The sequence below is a fragment of the Rhinatrema bivittatum genome, chromosome 2, assembly GCF_901001135.1.
Source record: "Rhinatrema bivittatum chromosome 2, aRhiBiv1.1, whole genome shotgun sequence".
Lineage (NCBI taxonomy): Eukaryota > Metazoa > Chordata > Amphibia > Gymnophiona > Rhinatrematidae > Rhinatrema > Rhinatrema bivittatum.
In genome coordinates this window covers 61,181,981-61,200,799 of record NC_042616.1, presented here as the reverse complement: position 1 = coordinate 61,200,799, position 18,819 = coordinate 61,181,981, and positions in this window count along the sequence as shown.

The following is an 18,819-nucleotide window of genomic DNA, read 5'->3' as shown; positions in this document are numbered from 1 at the left end:
GAGTGACACAGTAGCCTGGTGGTATTCACTCCCAGCCCTGAAAGGGCTGCCAACAGGTCAGGTTTTCAGGATATCCCTAATGAATATGCATGCATACTGCCTCCTTTGTATGCAAATCTATCTCATGCATATTCATTAGGGACACCCTGAAAACTGACCTGTTGGTGACCCTCGTGCTGAGAATGAATACCTCTGCAGCAGCATCTTAATTCATAATGCAAGCAGTAGGATACATTAAAGGGGGAAGTGGGAAATGTGGATAACTTGGACATTATGGGCCGGATTTGAAAAGGGTTACACGCATATGGTACGCGCGTAACCCTTTTAAAATGCCCCTGCGCGCGCCTATTTTGCATAGGCTTGGCGGCGCGCGCAAGCCCCGGGATGCGCGTAAGTCCCGGGGCTTGCAAAAAGGGGCAGTCAGGGGCGTGGCCAGGGGTCGTGGTGTCTGCTCGGGGGCGTGTGAGTGGTTCGGGGGCGTGGCTGAGTACCCCGACACAGCGGCCTGTGTCGGGGCCTGCCGCGCCGGCTGTCGTAAGTTACTACTGCCTGGAGGCAGTAGTAGCTTTTCGAATAAAGGTGTGGGGGGGGGGGAGTCTAGATAGGGCCGTGGGGGTGGGTTAGGTAGGGGAAGGGAGGGGAAGGTGCGTGGGGGGTAGAATGAAAGTTCCCTCTGAGGCCGCTCCGATTTCGGAGCAGTCTCAGAGGGAACGGGCAGCTCGTGCAGGACTCGGCACGCGCAAGGGGGTGCACATTTGTGCACCTTGCGCGCGCCGACCCCGGATTTTATAAGATACGCGCGGCTACACGCGTATCTTATAAAATCCAGCGTACTTTTTTTTGCACCTGGTGCGTGAACAAAAGTATGCGCGCGCGTAGATTTAGGCCCTCATGTTATCCGCAATGTAAAATGCAATACAAATCAGACTTCAAGAGACAGATGCAAATGTTTTGCTTTGTTAAACATGGCCAACTGCATGTTTCACAATTTCCATTAAACCTTTTTTTTTATCCCAGGACAAGCAGGATGCTAGTCCTCACATATGGGTGACGTCACTGACGGAGCCCTATTGCGGGAAAACTTCTGTCAAAGTTTCTAGAAACTTTTGACTGACACTGTGAGGCCACTGAGCATGCCCAGCTTGCCATGATATTCTCTGCCACAGGGGTCTCACTCTAGTCTTCGTTTTTCCACGCTGCTGTCAGCATTGCGGTCATCAGAGCCCTCTGAGATTTTACTCTGTTCTGACTAGAAAGTCAGTATTTGAAAATTTTCTCTCCCTCACGGGATCTCACTCTTTCCCTATCTCATCGGCTTATATTCAAAACGCTGATAATTTTTTCTCTCATTCATCGGCTGTCAATAACACCATGGCATTGGTTTTCAAAAAATGCCCAGCCTGTAATCGGACCATGTCGGTCACAGACCCGCACCTTGGATGCGTTGTCTGTTTAGGTGAACACCACGATATTTCTTCCTGTCAGCAATGTCAGGAAATGACACCAAAAGGAAGAAAACTTCGGCAGGTAAAAAATTGAACAACTTTTTCACCTGCAACTGATTCCTTCACCATCTACTTCATCAAAATCTTCACCGACAGGAATTACCAAGAAAATTCTGTTGAAAAAATGTAGACCGGACGGTTCTGGGGACAAAACCTCGCCAACACCGTCGACGGTATCAGTGCGATCGGAGACCGAGGTAAGGCCTAAACATAAGCATCGGCATGCCTCGACATCGCCATCAGTTCCCTCCCATGAGGAACCGAGCAAGAAACGGCCGAAATACAAAGACACCTCGCCGTCACCTAGGCCTCCATCGGTGGAACCGGCACCATCGCAGGTAATACTCTCTCCGCCTACTCTGGTGCCGAGCGTTCCCCCAGTACCACAAGACTTGATGGCATTCATTAAGGAAACGGTACTGCAGGCAATAAAAGAACATCTGCCGGCGACTATGCCGATACCGCCGATGCCGGTGATGTCTTCTCTACATGGGATGTCACCAATGCCGGTACAACCGATACCGATGACATCTTTAGTACCGGCGACAACGCCGATGCTGGGGGAATCCCCGATGCCATGGACATTGCTGCCACTCACAACTACACAGTCGATGCCTCCTCTTTTTTCGGAGTTTACATCGATGCATATGACATCATCGGTTCCAATCTCGGTGCCTATTGTTACTACTGTTATCTTATCATCTCATTCATGTTATTTGACAAATTTTTACTGTCTATTTTATATATCTTTCACATTTATTTTAATATTTATTGATTTATATATTTAATATTTATTGATTTATGTTCTTTTGTTCAATAATATGTTGATTGTTTAATGTAACACCGCACGTTATCTGTTTAATACTCTGTCTATTGTTTAATGTAACGCCTTACCGGCGACAGTTTTGTTCTATGGAAACCGACTTGATTGATATGTATATCGAGAATGTCGGTATATAAAAACTCTAAATAAATAAATAAATAAATAAATAAATAAATACATACTGCACCTTCACAAAAGAAAAGTGGAATATCAACAATACCCACTAAACAAACATCGAAGGCACCGATACCCTCGATGCCAAAGACTTCTTCATCGGTGCCACTTCCTCCTGGGGCTCCAGGATCCTCAGAAGCAGCACTATATTCTCTCTTACAAAAGAGATAACAGGATTTATTGGATTCTTTGCCAACTAATCCACGAGAAGAGGACTCTTCCCCTGAAGACCCTTTGCCAGGTCCTTTTGGTCTTATTCCTCCACCTAAACCTGCAGTACCACAACAAAAAACTCCAGAATATGATACATGGAGTGACACTGCCTCAGACACTTCATCAGAAGCCTTCATGTCTGATCCATCACCATCACATCCTAGGAAACAATCTCCTCCAGAAGATCTTACTTTTACCACATTTGTGCAGGAGATGGCTGACTCTATCCCCTTTAAATTGGTATCAGAGCAGGATTCTAGGCAGCAGACCTTGGAAGTACTGCAATTCGTTGACCCTCCAAAGCAAGTGGTGGCAATTCCCATACATGATGTTCTCCTACAGCTACAGCATCGCCTTTGGGAACATCCCTGTACTGTTCCCCCAGTAAACAAAAGGATGGACACTATTTACTTGGTGCAATCCACTCCTGGATACCAAAAATCACAACTACCCCACCATTCAGTAGTTGTTGAATCAGCACAGAAAAGGTCCAAAATGACAAGAGTCCACTCTTCAAATCCTCCAGGAAAGGACCACAGGTTTTTGGATGCCCTGGGTCATAAGGTCTTTCAAGGTGCAATGTTGAATTCCAGGATTTCAGCATATCAACTCTACATCACACAATACCAAAGAAACTTATGGAAACAACTTGAAGAATTTATTCCATCTCTTCCAAATGAATATAAGGAGGCTGCACAAACCATCATCACTAAAGGATTAGAAGCCGGAAAACACGAAGTCAGGGCTGCCTACGATGGCTTCGAGACGGCTTCAAGGGTGGCTGCGTCAGGCATCAGTGCCAGAAGGTGGGCTTGGCTCAAGGCCTCAGACCTTAGGCCAGAGGTCCAGGATAAATTAGTTGACCTCCCCTGCATAGGAGACAATTTATTCGGATCCAAAGTGCAAGAAGCTGTTTCTCAGTTAAAGGAGCACACAGAAATATTATTTATTTATTTATTTATTTCAAATTTTTATATACCGGCATTCGAGACAGCAGTCACATCATGCTGGTTCACATAAAACAGGGGTGCATAGTAAACATAACTATAACATATTAAGTTTTTATATTTATATTTATAACATAAATATAAAATATTAAGACAACTATCCTCCCTCCCACAGGACCCCCCTACGCATACTGCCCGTAGGCCTCCGTGAAAAGACACAAGACGGACTTACTATCGTCAGAGGAGATATTACCCTCCTGCGTCTAGACCCAGACCCTCCAGAACCCAGCAAAGGCCGCAACCACTTCAGCAGAGAACAGCTAGGCCCCAACCTGCTCCACAAACCGGTCCAGCTGCGGGCTTTTGAAGATTCACCCAGAGAACTCAGCCTATCCTCAAATCCTCAACCAGAACTCCCAGTAGGTGGCAGGTTATCCAAATTTTACAACAATTGGATACCAATAACATCAGACCAACGGGTTCTATCCATAATATCTCGAGGATACCAACTCAATTTCCTCTCAATTCCCACAAATTTTCCACCGACTCAAATTAGTCTCAACGAAAATCACATGCTTCAGTTACAGGTAGAATTATCCACCCTTCTGAAAGCCAGGGCTGTAGAGCCGGTGACCCGGTCTCAGCAGGGCAGATGATTCTATTCCCAGTATTTCCTCATTTCAAAGAAAACCGGAGACCTTCGTCCCATTCTAGACCTCAGAAATCTCAACAAATTTCTGAAGAAGGAAAAGTTCAGAATGGTTTCTCTAGGCACCATGCTTCCACTTCTTCAAAAAGGGGATTGGCTTTGTTCTCTGGATCTTCAAGACGCTTATGCTCACATTCCAATATTCCCTCCTCATCGCAAGTACCTGCGCTTCATGGTGGGTCATCAACATTTCCAATACAGAGTACTGCCATTCGGACTTGCCTCTGCTCCCAGAGTATTCACCAAATGTCTGGCAGTAATAGCAGCACACTTGCACAAGCAAGGTGTCCATGTCTTCCCATATCTAGACGACTGGCTCATCAGAAGTCAATCTCAAGAAGGAACTTTGTCTTCTCTCAGTCACACAATTATGGTACTCCACTCCACGGGCTTTCTCATCAATTACCAAAAGTCCCATCTTACTCCATCTCAACTGCTCCAATTCATAGGAGCAGAATTGAACACCGTCCTTGCAAAGGCCTTTCTACCCGAGGATCGAGCAGAAACACTGTCCTTATTGGCAAACTCGATTCACTCGAGGAATCAGGCAACAGCTCATCAGTTTCTAACTTTACTAGGCCATATGGCCTCCACAGTTCATGTCACTCCTATGGCAAGGCTAGCCATGAGGGTAACTCAATGGACTTTAACATCACAATGGATCCAAGCCATTCAACCACTGTCCTCTCCAATCCAAGTAACCCACCAGCTACGCTCATCTCCGCTTTGGTGGACAAACAAGGACAATTTGCGCAAGGGCCTACCCTTCCAACAATCAATCCCACAGATAACATTAACTACTGATCCATCCACCTTGGGTTGGGGAGCTCACATACAGAATCTCCAAACCCAGGGTACATGGACAAAACTCGAAGCTACTTTTCAAATCAATTTCCTAGAACTTCGAGCTATACGTTATGCACTGCATGCGTTCAAGGACTGCCTTTCACACAAGACTGTTCTCATCCAAACGGACAACACAGTAGCCATGTGGTACGTCAACAAACAGGGAGGTTCGGGCTCGTATCTCCTTTGTCAAGAAGCTGCACAGATTTGGGGCTGGACCCTGAATGACTCAATGTTCCTCCGGGCCACTTATCTGGCAGGAATTCACAATGTAGTGGTGGATCGACTCAGTCGTCAGTTCCAACCACACGAGTGGTCCCTGGATCCCTCAGTAGTGACCAGGATCTTTCAGCGTTGGGGACAACCAACAATAGACCTCTTTGCGTCATATCTGAATCACAAAGTAGACAAATTCTGTTCTCTACACACACAGAACAATCAACCAGCCAAGGACGCCTTTGCTCACCCTTGGAACTCAAGCCTACTATACGCGTATCCTCCGATACCGCTCATAACCAAAACTCTCGTGAAGCTACAACAGGACAAGGGGTCCATGATACTCATAGCCCCATATTGGCCTCGACAAGTATGGTTTCCCACACTTCTAGACTTCTCAGTCAGGGATCCCATTCACCTGGGAGTAGCTCCCACTCTCATAACTCAGGATCAGGGTCGGTTGCGCCATCCCAACCTTCAATCCATATCCCTGACAGCGTGGATGTTGAAAGCACAATTAAATTCTGGAATCTGTTGCCAGAGGATGTGGTTAGTGCAGTTAGTATAGCTGTGTTTAAAAAAGGATTGGATAAGTTCTTGGAGGAGAAGTCCATTACCTGCTATTAAGTTCACCTAGAGAATAGCCACTGCCATTAGCAATGGTAACATGGAATAGACTTAGTTTTTGGGTACTTGCCAGGTTCTTGTGGCCTGGATTGGCCACTGTTGGAAGCAGGATGCTGGGCTTGATGGACCCTTGGTCTGACCCAGTATGGCATTTTCTTCTTATGTTCTTAAAGCTTGATTTTACAACCGCTCAATCTTTCCACTGATGTATCACAAGTGCTTATAGCTTCACGTAAACCTTCCACACCAAAGAATTATTCTTCCAAATGGAAGAGATTTACTTTGTGGTGCAGGCAAAAGAATATTGATCCTTTCACTTGCCCCACTACTTCTCTACTAGCTACTTATACTAGCCACTTATACCATCTTTCAGAATCTGGTCTCCAGACTTCATCTGTAAGAGTACATTTAAGTGCAATCTCTGCTTACGATAACAAGATGGGAGATGCACCAGTCTCCACATAACCTCTTGTCACCAGGTTTATGAGAGGTTTAACTCAACTTAAACCACCAATTCGGCCACCAGTCACAGAATGGGACCTCAATCTAGTTTTAACAAGACTCATGCGTTCCCCTTTCAAACCCATAGATTCCTGTGACCTAAAATTTCTCACATGGAATACTATCTTCCTCATAGCCATTACCTCAGCTAGAAGGGTTAGTGAGTTACAAGCACTTGTCACGTACTCACCCTATACAAAGTTCCTACATGACAGAGTGGTTCTCCGTACACATCCAAAATTCCTTCCCAATTCCACTTGAACCAAACCATAGTTCTACCCACATTCTTTCCAAGGCCTCATTCTCACCAAGGGGAATGGGCTTTACATACTTTGGACTGTAAGCGTGCACTTTCTATTTAAACCGCTCTGCAGTCCACAGGAAATCTAATCAGCTTTTTGTTTCCTATGATCCAAACAAACCGGGTAAAGCAGTGGGTAAACATACTCTATCCAATTGGCTAGCAGATTGCATACAGTTTTGCTATGAAAAAGCAGGCCTTCCTCTCCAAGGGCGAGTAAAAGCACACTCAGTAAGGGCAATGTCAACCTCTGTAGCACACTAGCGTTCAGTGCCAAAACTTAACATATGTAAAGCAGCAACATGGAGTTCTCTTCACACCTTTGCAGCTCATTACTGTTTGGACAAAGAAGGATGACAAGATTCAGCCTATGGACAATCTGTCTTAAAGAACTTGTTTCCAGTTTAAACCCAACTCCTTCTACAACCAGTCTGCTGTGATCTTCAGCTGACTCATTTCAACAACAACAATACTCCCCTGTTGCTTTAATACAAAATGACTCAGCCTCTAGCTTGCTAATCACCCATATGTGAGGACTAGCATCCTGCTTGTCCTGGGATAAAGCAAAATTGCTTACCTTGTAATAGGTGTTATCCCAGGACAGCAGGATGTAGTCCTCACGAAACCCACCTGCCACCCCGTGGAGTTGGGTCTCATACCTTTTATTATTTTATTTTTTGCTAAAGCTTATTGCTACATACGAGACTAGAGTGAGACCCCTGTGGCAGAGAATATCATGGCATGCTGGGCATGCTCAGTGGCCTCACAGTGCCAGTCAAAAGTTTCTAGAAACTTTGACAGATGTTTTCCCGCAATAGGGCTCAGTCAGTGACGTCACCCATATGTGAGGACTACATCCTGCTGTCCTGGGATAACACCTATTACAAGGTAAGCAATTTTGCTTTATTGAAAAATAACACATAGTCATGTACTTAAAACTCAACTTTTCTGCAATTTAAATTACCTTGTCATTTTAGAGATTTTGTATGCATAACAATTTCATTGTGCATGGTTTTACAAATAAACAGGAAGATTCTCATGGTGCAGGATAAGGCTCATTGATAAGGAAAGGGAACATCTAAGGAAAGCACCAGTATAAAATCACATTCAGAGAACAAAGAAGCAAAGCTTGAGTACTAAAACGCATATGGATAATGTGTCCCACTCACAGCGTTCTCTTTCTCTGGCATTTCCTCCTCATGTTGTTCCAGGTTGATTACAAAGCGGATTATAATAGCTGGATGAAGGGCTGTGGCTGGCTGCCATTTGGATCTCTAGATATGGAAAAGACCAAGAGGGCTTCACAGATCCTTGATGAGGTGAGTAATTGACAACTACTAAACATATCTAAGGCATGCTAAAACTATGCAGGCAGTGTATATCTTATGTCCTGCTTCTTCTAGTGCACATTCTACTGTACTGTTTCTTTGAATCACACTGTTTCTTTGAATCATTCATGATTCTGGATCCATGAATCATTTTTGTGCAATCAATTTAAGAGAAAGTGGGTTGGGACCTATTTGAAATAATTTTGGGGAAAGCATCAGAAAAAATGGTTGCAATATACCACTCATTATCCCAGGACAAGCAGGATGCTAGTCCTCAAATATGGGTGACGTCATTGATGGAGCCCTAGTGCGGGAAAACTTTATGTCAAAGTTTCTAGAAACTTTTGAATGGCCTGGAGAGGCCACTGAGCATGCCCAGCATGCTATGATATTCTCTGCCACAGGTGTCTCTCTTCAGTCTTTGTTTTTCCGCGCTGCCATTAGCATCGCGGTTCAGGAGCCGTTACGTTTTTTTCTCAACTCTTTGACTGAATAGTCATAGAAATATTACTGATATTCTCTCTCATACCATCTCTCTCAAGGTGTCTAACACCGGCTGGTGAGTACCTCTGTCTCGAATTCCCTTTCTTGATTTTTTTTTCTCTTACGAAGTCCCATCTCACTCAACGGCTGTCGGCTTAAAATGGCGACCGGATTCAAGAAATGTTCCATTTGTAATAGAACGATGTCGATCACGGATCCACATTTAGAATGTGTATTGTGTCTTGGAGATAAACATGATATCAATACATGTAATCAATGTGGTGAAATGTCGGCGAAAACTAGAAAATCTCGTCAGGAAAAAATGGAACATTTATTCCATTTACAATTAATACCTTCGCCTACTAAATCATCAAAATCGTCTCCGGCTGGAACGACTAAACGTTTGTTAGTCAAAAAATCTCGCACGCAAGGGTCTGGAGATCAACCGTCTCCGCCATCGTCCTTCGCATCGACTAAGTCGGCTGACCAGTCGAAGACCAAGCATCGACATCGTCATCGACGCCCGGAAGCATCGACCTCGACATCCCCAGAGGGATCGATGATAAAGCGGCCACGTATTGAAGATACATCGGTAGCATTACTGCCTGGGCCTTCTCCATCGATAACATTTCCGCCGCAGGTCCCTTCACAGGAAATAATATCACAGACTCCGCCACTGCTTACACCTGCATTATTACCAGCAGCTGTACAGCTGGAATTGTCTGACTTGATCAGACAAGCGGTACTGCAGGCGTTCAAAGAACAAGTCTTTCCGGCGATACCGCCGATGCCGATGCAACCAGCATCGATGCTGGTAGAGATACCGATGCCAGTGGGATCACTGATGCCATCGATGACATCGACGACTTCTCAACCACTGTCATTGGTGCCGAGGATTATAACGACATCAACGTCTGTCTTTGCGCAGATACTGTCCACTTCCTCGATACCAATCTCGATGACTGGACCATCGACGTCATCGACGCCGTCTAGAATGAGTCGTCCGATGATTTCCTCGATGCCGACAGCTGAACCCTCGATGCCATCGAGGTCAACGGATCAGGGACAGCAGAACCTCGAATTTTATCAACAACTTTTGGAGAGATACCAAAAAGTCATCGGTAATCTACCACCTACAAAGCCTCAGGACATTCCTCAGGTTTTTCCTATCGATGATTCACAGCCAGGCCCTTCAGGTCTTCATCATCCTCCTAAGTCAACTGCAAGGTCTCCTTATACAGAAGACCCAGAGTATTCATGGGATGAACAACAAACTGATCCCTCATCAGAGGAGTTTATGTCAGATCCATCTCCTCCTGATCCCAGAAAAAGATCTCCTCCTGATGATCTTTCTTTTTCTTCATTTCTTCAGGATATGGCAGACTCTATCCCATTTAAACTTTCAGCTGAGCAAGATTCAAGACAACAGACACTAGGGGGCGGATTTTAAGAGCCCTGCTCACGTAAATCCAGCCGGATTTATGCGAGCAGGGCCCTACGCGCCGGTGTGCCTATGTTCAATAGGCCTACCGGCGCGCGCAGAGCCCCAGGACTCGCGTAAGTCCCGGGGTTTTCCGAGGGGGGCGTGTCGGGGGCGGGGCCGAGCGGCGCGCCGTTTTAGGGGCGGGACGCGGCGTTTCGGGGGCGGGCCCGGGGGCGTGGTTTCAGCCCGGGGCGGTCCGGGGGCGTGGCCGCGCCCTCCGGAGCCGCCCCTGGGTTGCGTCTAGGCGCGCCAGTGGCCCGCTGGCGCACGGGGATTTACTTCTTCCTCTGGGAGGCGTAAATCCCCCAACAAAAGTAGGGGGGGTTTAGACAGGGCCGGGGGGGTGGGTTAGGTAGAGGAAGGGAGGGGAAGGTGAGGGGAGGGCGTTAGCGAATTCCCTCCGAGGCCGCTCCGATTTCGGAGCGGCCTCGGAGGGAACGGAGGTAGGCTGCGCGGCTCGGCGCGCGCCGGCTACACGGAATCGGTAGCCTTGCGCGCGCCGATCCAGGATTTTAGCGGCTACGCGCGTATCTACTAAAATCCCGCGTACTTTTGTTGCGCCTGGAGCGCCAACAAAAGTACGCCAACGCGCCGTTTTTGAAAATCTACCCCTAGAGGTTTTACAGTTTGTGGACCCACCTAAACAGGTCTTAGCGGTTCCAATACATGATGTCCTCTTAGATGTTCAGAATAGAATCTGGGAACATCCATCTTCAGTGTGCAGTGAATAAAAGAATAGACTCTACCTATTTGGTACAGTCAGCCCCAGGTTACCAAAAACAGCAACTACCACACCAATCTGTTGTGGTAGAATTTGCACAGAAGAAAGCAAAAAGAGTCCGTCCACACTCCTCCAATCCACCAGGGAAAGACCATCGATTTCTCGATGCCTTAGGCAGGAAGGTCTACCAGAGTCCAATACTCAGTTCCAGAATTTCTGTGTATCAATTATACATTACGCAATATCAAAGAAATTTGTGGAAGCAAATGGAAGAGCTTATCACCTCTCTCCCTTCTCAGTTGCAAGAACAAACACAGTCTATAATAAATAAAGGATTGGAGGCTGGAAAGCACGAGGTGAGGGCAGTGTATGATAATTTTGAGACATCTTCTAGGGCAGCAGCTTCTGCAATTACTGCCAGAAGATGGGGATGGCTAAAGGCCTCAGACCTTAGATCTGAGGTCCAAGACAAACTAGTTGATCTACCGTGCCAAGGAGACAATTTGTTTGGTGAAAAGGTCCAGGAAGCAGTCCAACAGCTAAAGGACCATACAGAAACCCTTCGTCAGCTTTCTCAAACACCACCAGACACTGTCCCTCAGCCTCCTCGTCGATTCCCTCGAAGGGATACTAGACGACCCTATTATAGACCAAGAAGATACTACCCCCAGACATCTAGGGGAAGATCTACAAGACCACAACAACGCTCTCAAACCAGACAGCCTAGAACAACCAGGCCGCAGCCTCCTCCACAGACAGGCCCGGCTACAGGCTTTTGAAACTCACTCCAGAGAACAGGCCAAGTCACCAAATCCTCGATCAGACCTACCAGTGGGAGGAAGAGTGCTTTTCTTTCAAGAGCAATGGCAAGCCATCACCTCCGATCAGTGGGTACTCTCTATAATATCTCGAGGTTACAAACTGAACTTTCTCACACTTCCTCCAGAAACCCCTCCAAGATTCTTCACACAAACAGAATCTCAACTTCTCACTCTACAATCAGAATTATCCACCCTTCTGAAAGCAAGAGCTATACAGCTGGTACCTCACTCTCAGAGGGGCAGAGGATTCTATTCCCGTTACTTCCTCATCCCAAAGAAAACTGGAGACCTTTGTCCCATCCTCGACCTCAGAAATCTCAACAAATTTCTAAGAAAAGAAAAATTCAGAATGATTTCTCTGGGAACCATACTTCCACTTCTTCAAGAAGGCAACTGGCTTTGTTCTCTGGACCTTCAAGATGCTTATGCTCACATTCCAATTTTTCCACCTCACCGCAAATACCTGCGCTTCATGGTAGGCCATCAACATTACCAATACCAGGTTCTACCTTTCGGATTAACCTCTGCTCCAAGAGTATTCACAAAATGTCTAGCAGTCATAGCAGGACATTTACACAAACAACATGTCCATTTTTTCCATATCTAGACGACTGGCTAATCAGAAGCCCATCTCAGCAAGGGGCTCTGGCTTCTCTCAATCAAACAATCACTGTTCTCCACTCGATGGGATTCTAATCAATTACCAGAAATCCCATCTTACTCCATCTCACCTGCTTCAATTCATAGGAGCAGAATTGCATACCATACTCTCAAGGGCATTTCTTCCCAAGGATCGAGCAGACACACTTTCCCTTCTGGCAAGTTCCATGCACTCCAAGAAACAAGCAACAGCTCACCAGTTTCTTACTCTACTAGGCCACATGGCCTCCACAGTACACGTCACTCCTATGGCACTACTGGCCATGAGAATAACCCAATGGACTCTAAGATCTCAATGGATCCAAGCCATTCAACCACTACATTCTCTAATTCAAGTCACCCACCAGCTTCGTTCTTCTCTATTATGGTGGATAAACAAGGACAACTTGTGCAAAGATCTTCCCTTCCAGCAACTAGTCCCACAAATAACTTTAACTACAGATGCATCCACCTTGGGTTGGGGAGCTCACATAGACAATCTCCAAACCCAAGGCACTTGGACAAAACTCGAAGAAACATTTCAAATCAATTTCCTGGAACTTCGAGCTATACGTTATGCGCTGCATGCGTTCAAGGACTGCCTTTCACACAAGACTGTTCTGATCCAAACGGGCAACACAGTAGCCATGTGGTACATCAACAAGCAGGGGCGTACGGGCTCGTATCTCCTTTGTCAAGAAGATGCACAGATTTGGGGCTGGGCCCTGAACCACTCAATGTTTCTCAGGGCCACATATCTGGCAGGCATTCAAAATGTAGTGGTGGACAGACTCAGTCGTCAATTTCAACCACACGAGTGGTCCCTGGATCCTGCAGTAGCATCCAGGATATTCCAATGTTGGGGTCAACCAACAGTAGACCTCTTTGCATCACATCTGAATTACAAAGTAGACAACTTCTGTTTCCTACACCAACAGAAGAACCAATCTGCCAAGGACGCCTTTGCTCGCCCTTGGACTCAGGCCTACTATACGCATACCCTCCGATACCACTTATAACCAAAACTCTAGTGAAGCTACAACAGGACAAGGGGACCATGATACTCATAGCCCCGTATTGGCCTCGTCAAGTATGGTTTCCCACACTTCTAGACCTCTCAATCAGGGATCCCATTTGTCTGGGAGTAGCGCCCACTCTCATAACTCAGGATCAGGGCTGGTTACAACATCCCAACCTTCAGTCCCTATCCCTGACAGCATGGATGTTGAAAGCTTGATCTTACAGCCACTCAATCTTTCAACTAAAGTTTCTCAGGAACTTCTAGCTTCACGCAAACCTTCCACACGAAAGAATTATTCTTCAAAATGGAAAAGGTTTGCCTTGTGGTGCACACAAAAGCAGATTGACCCTTTCTCCTGCCCCACAACTTCTTTACTAGACTATTTATGCCATCTTTCAGATACTGGTCTCCGGACTTCATCTGTCAGAGTACATTTAAGTGCAATCTCAGCTTACCATAACAAACTGGGAGATGCACCTATATCCACACAACCTCTTGTCACCAGGTTCATGAAAGGTTTAACTCACCTCAAGTCACCAATTCGGCAACCCGTGCCCGAATGGGACTTAAATTTAGTTCTAACAAGGCTCATGCATTCTCCCTTTGAACCCATGAATTCCTGTAATCTTAAATTTCTTACATGGAAAACCTTCTTCCTCATAGCTATTACATCAGCTAGAAGAGTCAGTGAGTTACAAGCACTTGTCACATACGAACCTTACACAAAGTTCCTATATGACAGAGTGGTTCTCCATACACATCCAAAATTCCTTCCTAAGGTAGTTACGGAATTCCACTTGAACCAATCCATAGTTTTACCCACATTTTTTCCAAGACCTCATTCTCACCAAGGAGAAACAGCCTTACACACCTTAGACTGCAAACGTGCATTGTCTTTTTATTTGAATCGCACTGCAGCCCACAGGGAATCCAATCAATTGTTTGTGTCCTATGATCCAAACAAACCAGGTAAAGCAGTGGGTAAACATACTCTATCCAATTGGCTAGCAGATTGCGTACAATTTTGCTATGAGAAAGCAGGCCTTCCTCTCCAAGGGCGAGTAAAGGCACATTCAGTAAGAGCAATGTCAACCTCAGTAGCACACTATCGCTTAGTACCAATACTTGACATATGTAAAGCAGCAACATGGAGTTCTCTTCACACCTTTGCAGCTCATTACTGTTTGGACAAAGAAGGACAACAAGATTCAGCCTATGGACAATCTGTCTTAAAGAACTTGTTTCCAGCATAATCCCAACTCCTTCTACATCCAACCTACTGTGATCTTCGGCTGCTTCTTTTCAACAACAATACTTCTCTGTTGCCTCAATACCAAATGACTCAGCCTCTATCTTGCTAATCACCCATATGTGAGGACTAGCATCCTGCTTGTCCTGGGATAAAGCAAAATTGCTTACCTTGTAATAGGTTTTATCCCAGGACAGCAGGATGTAGTCCTCACGAAACCCACCCGCCTCCCCGCGGAGTTGGGTACCACATCTCTTATTATTTCATTTTTGCTAACGCTTTTTGCTACATATGAGACTGAAGAGAGACACCTGTGGCAGAGAATATCATAGCATGCTGGGCATGCTCAGTGGCCTCTCCAGGCCAGTCAAAAATTTCTAGAAACTTTGACATAAAGTTTTCCCGCACTAGGGCTCCATCAATGACGTCACCCATATGTGAGGACTACATCCTGCTGTCCTGGGATAACACCTATTACAAGGTAAGCAATTTTGCTTTTCTCACTCTGTATGGTATTTCAGTCATTCTCAAAATGCAAACCGAAATTTGTGATTCTTAGTTGTGACCAATGCCTAATTGGTCCTTGAAACAGGAGTGCCACAAGGGTCTGCTCTATCGCCCATACTCTTTAATATTTACCTACTACCTCTGTGCCAACTCCTAACAAGCCTAGGTATAACTTACTACATGTATGATGATGACATACAACTCCTCATTCCAATCACTTCCACTATAGAAGATGCAATGGCAAGAGCAGTCTCACACCTTGATGCAATTCAAAATATGCTAAACAACCTAAAATTATGTTAAACATGAGCAAAACCGAATGCATTTTAATCATAAGAAAAAACTCAGAATCAATAACCACACCACCCTTCCAAATTGATAACATCTGCTTACAACTCAAAGATAACGTAAAAGACCTTGGCATATGGATTGACAGTGAACTAAACTACAAAAACACATTGCAACAAGAACAAAAGAAGGCTTCCATAAACTCCAAATACTCAAACACCTAAAACCAATGCTGCACCTCCATGAATTCAGAACCGTTTTACAAGCCCTCATTTTCACCAGCCTTGACTACTGCAACTCTCTCTTGATAGGTCTACCTAAAACGGCCTTAAAACCACTCCAGTTACTTCAGAATGCCGCTGCCAGAGTCCTGACTGGTAAAAAGAAATCAGACCACATCACCCCCGTGCTCAACAATCTACACTGGCTTCCAGTAGAAAAAAGAATATTATCCCAGGACAAGCAGGATGCTAGTCCTCACATAAGGGTGACGTCACTCACGGAGCCCTAATGCGGGAAAACTTCTGGCAAAGTTTCTAGAAGCTTTTAACTGGCAGCCCGGGGCTACTGAGCATGCCCGGCATGCCATGATATTCCCTGCCACAGGGGTCTCACTTCAGTCTTCTTTTTTCCGCACTGCCATCGACGTCGCGGTCACAGGAGCCCTGTGAGGTTCTCCTCACAACTTAACGAGAAAGTTAAAAAATTTTGTTAACAAATTTGCCCATTTCGGGTCTCATACCGTTTGTCACCGGCCGGTGACAAACAATTTAGCTTTTGCTAAAAAATTCACATTTTTTCCTTCGACGGACGTCGAGTCAAAATGTCATCAGGCTTCAAGAAGTGCCCAGCCTGCAACCGAACAATGTCCATAACGGACCCGCATATCGAATGCATTCGATGACTTGGTGGACAGCATGACATCGCTGCCTGTCCAAAATGCCAAGAAATGACGGCAAAAGGCAGAAAACTCCGCCAAGAAAAAATGGCACAGATTTTCCAGATTCAATAGGGGCCTTCACCGACGACTTCTACAAAATCATCGCCGGTAGGCCTTACAAAAAAGATCCTGATCAAGAAAAGACTTCCGGAGGGCTCGGGGGATGCCTCTTCTCCAACACCCTCCACATCATCGACAAGGTCGGTATCCGAACCACGATCGAAGCACAAACACCGACAGCATCGATCTGTCCCGCCACTCCCACCGCCGGAGGAACCGACCGCTAAAAGGCAAAAGACTTCCTCAACTACGGTACCATCGGTTCCGGAATCGATACCGTCGACATCACAGCAAGTATCGACTTCGATTACTGACTTGACTGCTTTAATTAAACAAATAGTCACTGATGCCTTGCAGCATCAAATTCCGGCGTCATCGTTGATGCCGACAACAATGTCGATGCCGACCATCGTGTCGATGCCGGCGGGATCGCCGACGATAACCTTCGATTCCGGCTTCACAGCCGATGCCGGTGACTCCACCGATGATGCCGACGTTTCAGTCGATGCCGGCATATACGCCGATGCCAGTGATGTCTTCATCGATTCTGCTGATGACTTCTTCGATGACGGATCCAGTTCCAAGATACATACCATCGATACCATCGGCTCCTTTACAATTCCCGATGCCTTTGATGCCAGCCAGACCTATATCATCGATGATTCCAATATCGATGTTTGCCTTCACTACTTCATCGATGCCACCGATTACACAATCGATGTCTCTCTACACCATGGCACCGTCGCCAAGAAAAACATCTTCCACACAAAAGTCATCGGGGAAATTTAAACATTCTTCACTGAAGACTACTTCCACAGTTCCAGACACTTCTAGTTCTGAAGCACAGTTGCACAGCATCCTCACTAAGAGGTATCAGGACCTTCTGGCTTCATTGCCCATAATACCTGGGCAAGAAGAAGAGGATCAAGAGACTTCACCGGACCCACAAGATCCCTTGCAAGGCCCTTCAGGGATACCTCCACCTCAAAGGCCTGCACCTCCTCAGTATCACATACCTACTTCTGATACTTGGTCAGATACAGAATCTGAACCTTCCTCAGAAGATTTCTTGTCTGAGGCCTCTCCACCTCAAGCCAAAAAGCAGTCACCTCCAGAGGACCTTTCATTTTCATCATTTATTCAAGAAATGTCTGAGTCCATACCATTCCAACTCCAGGCTGAAAAGGATGAGAGGCAGCAAACGCTTGAAATTTTACAGTTTGTGGATCCTCCTAAGCACAATCTGGCCATCCCAGTACACGAAGTGCTATTACAGCTTCAGCAGAGGATATGGGAACATCCATGTACAACCCCTACTGTAAATAAGAGGGTAGACTCAACCTATCTGGTTCAAGCAGCCCCAGGATTTGAGAAACCTCAGCTTCCTCACAATTCCCTTGTGGTGGAATCTGCTCAGAAAAAATCTCGCAGAACCAGGACTCATGCCTCAATCCCTCCAGGAAAGGACAGTAGATTTTTAGATCTGATGGAAAGAAAAATCTACCAAGGAGCCATGCTCAACTCCAAAATTGCTGCATATCAGCTTTACATGACGCAGCACCAGAGGAATCTCAGGAAGCAGATTGAAGAGTTTCTACCCTCTCTGCCCCAACAACACCTGGAGGCAGCACAAATCATTATCCAAAAGGGTTTGGATGCAGGAAAGCATGAGGTAAGGGCAGCCTACGATGCTTTTGAAACATCCTCTAGAACAGCAGCATCCGGCATCAGTGCCAGAAGATGGGCCTGGCTAAAGGCTTCTGATTTACGCCCTGAAGTCCAGGACAAATTAGTAGACCTTCCCTGTCAGGGAGATAATTTGTTTGGCACCAAAGTACAAGATGCTGTCGCCCAACTTCGAGAGCACTCAGAGATGCTAAAACAACTCTCTACGCTGCCTCATGACCCTGCAACCCACACAACTCGCAGACCACCACTTAGAGAAGCGAAACGTCCCTTCTATCGCCCAAAGAGATACTATCCTCCGGCTTCTAGGTCAAGACCGCCAAGGTCTCAACAAAGACCACAGCAAAGGCAACAACAGTCTGCGAGGCCCCAACCACCTCCTCAAACAGGATCTACCTCGGGCTTTTGAAACAAATTTCAGAGCACAAAGCCAATATCCCAATCCCTATGCCACCTTGCCAGTTGGAGGGAGAATATCCCATTTCTACAAGGAATGGACAACAATAACAACTGATCATTGGGTCCTGTCCATAATTCATCAAGGCTACCGCCTAGACTTTGCATCTCTCCCTCAGGAGTTTCCACCACAAAACTCCCATCTCAATCACATACCTCAATTACAAACAGAATTATCCACTCTTCTGAAAGCAAAAGCTGTGGAACACGTACCACACAGTCAGAAGGGCAGAGGATTCTATTCCCGGTATTTCCTCATTCCAAAGAAAACCGGA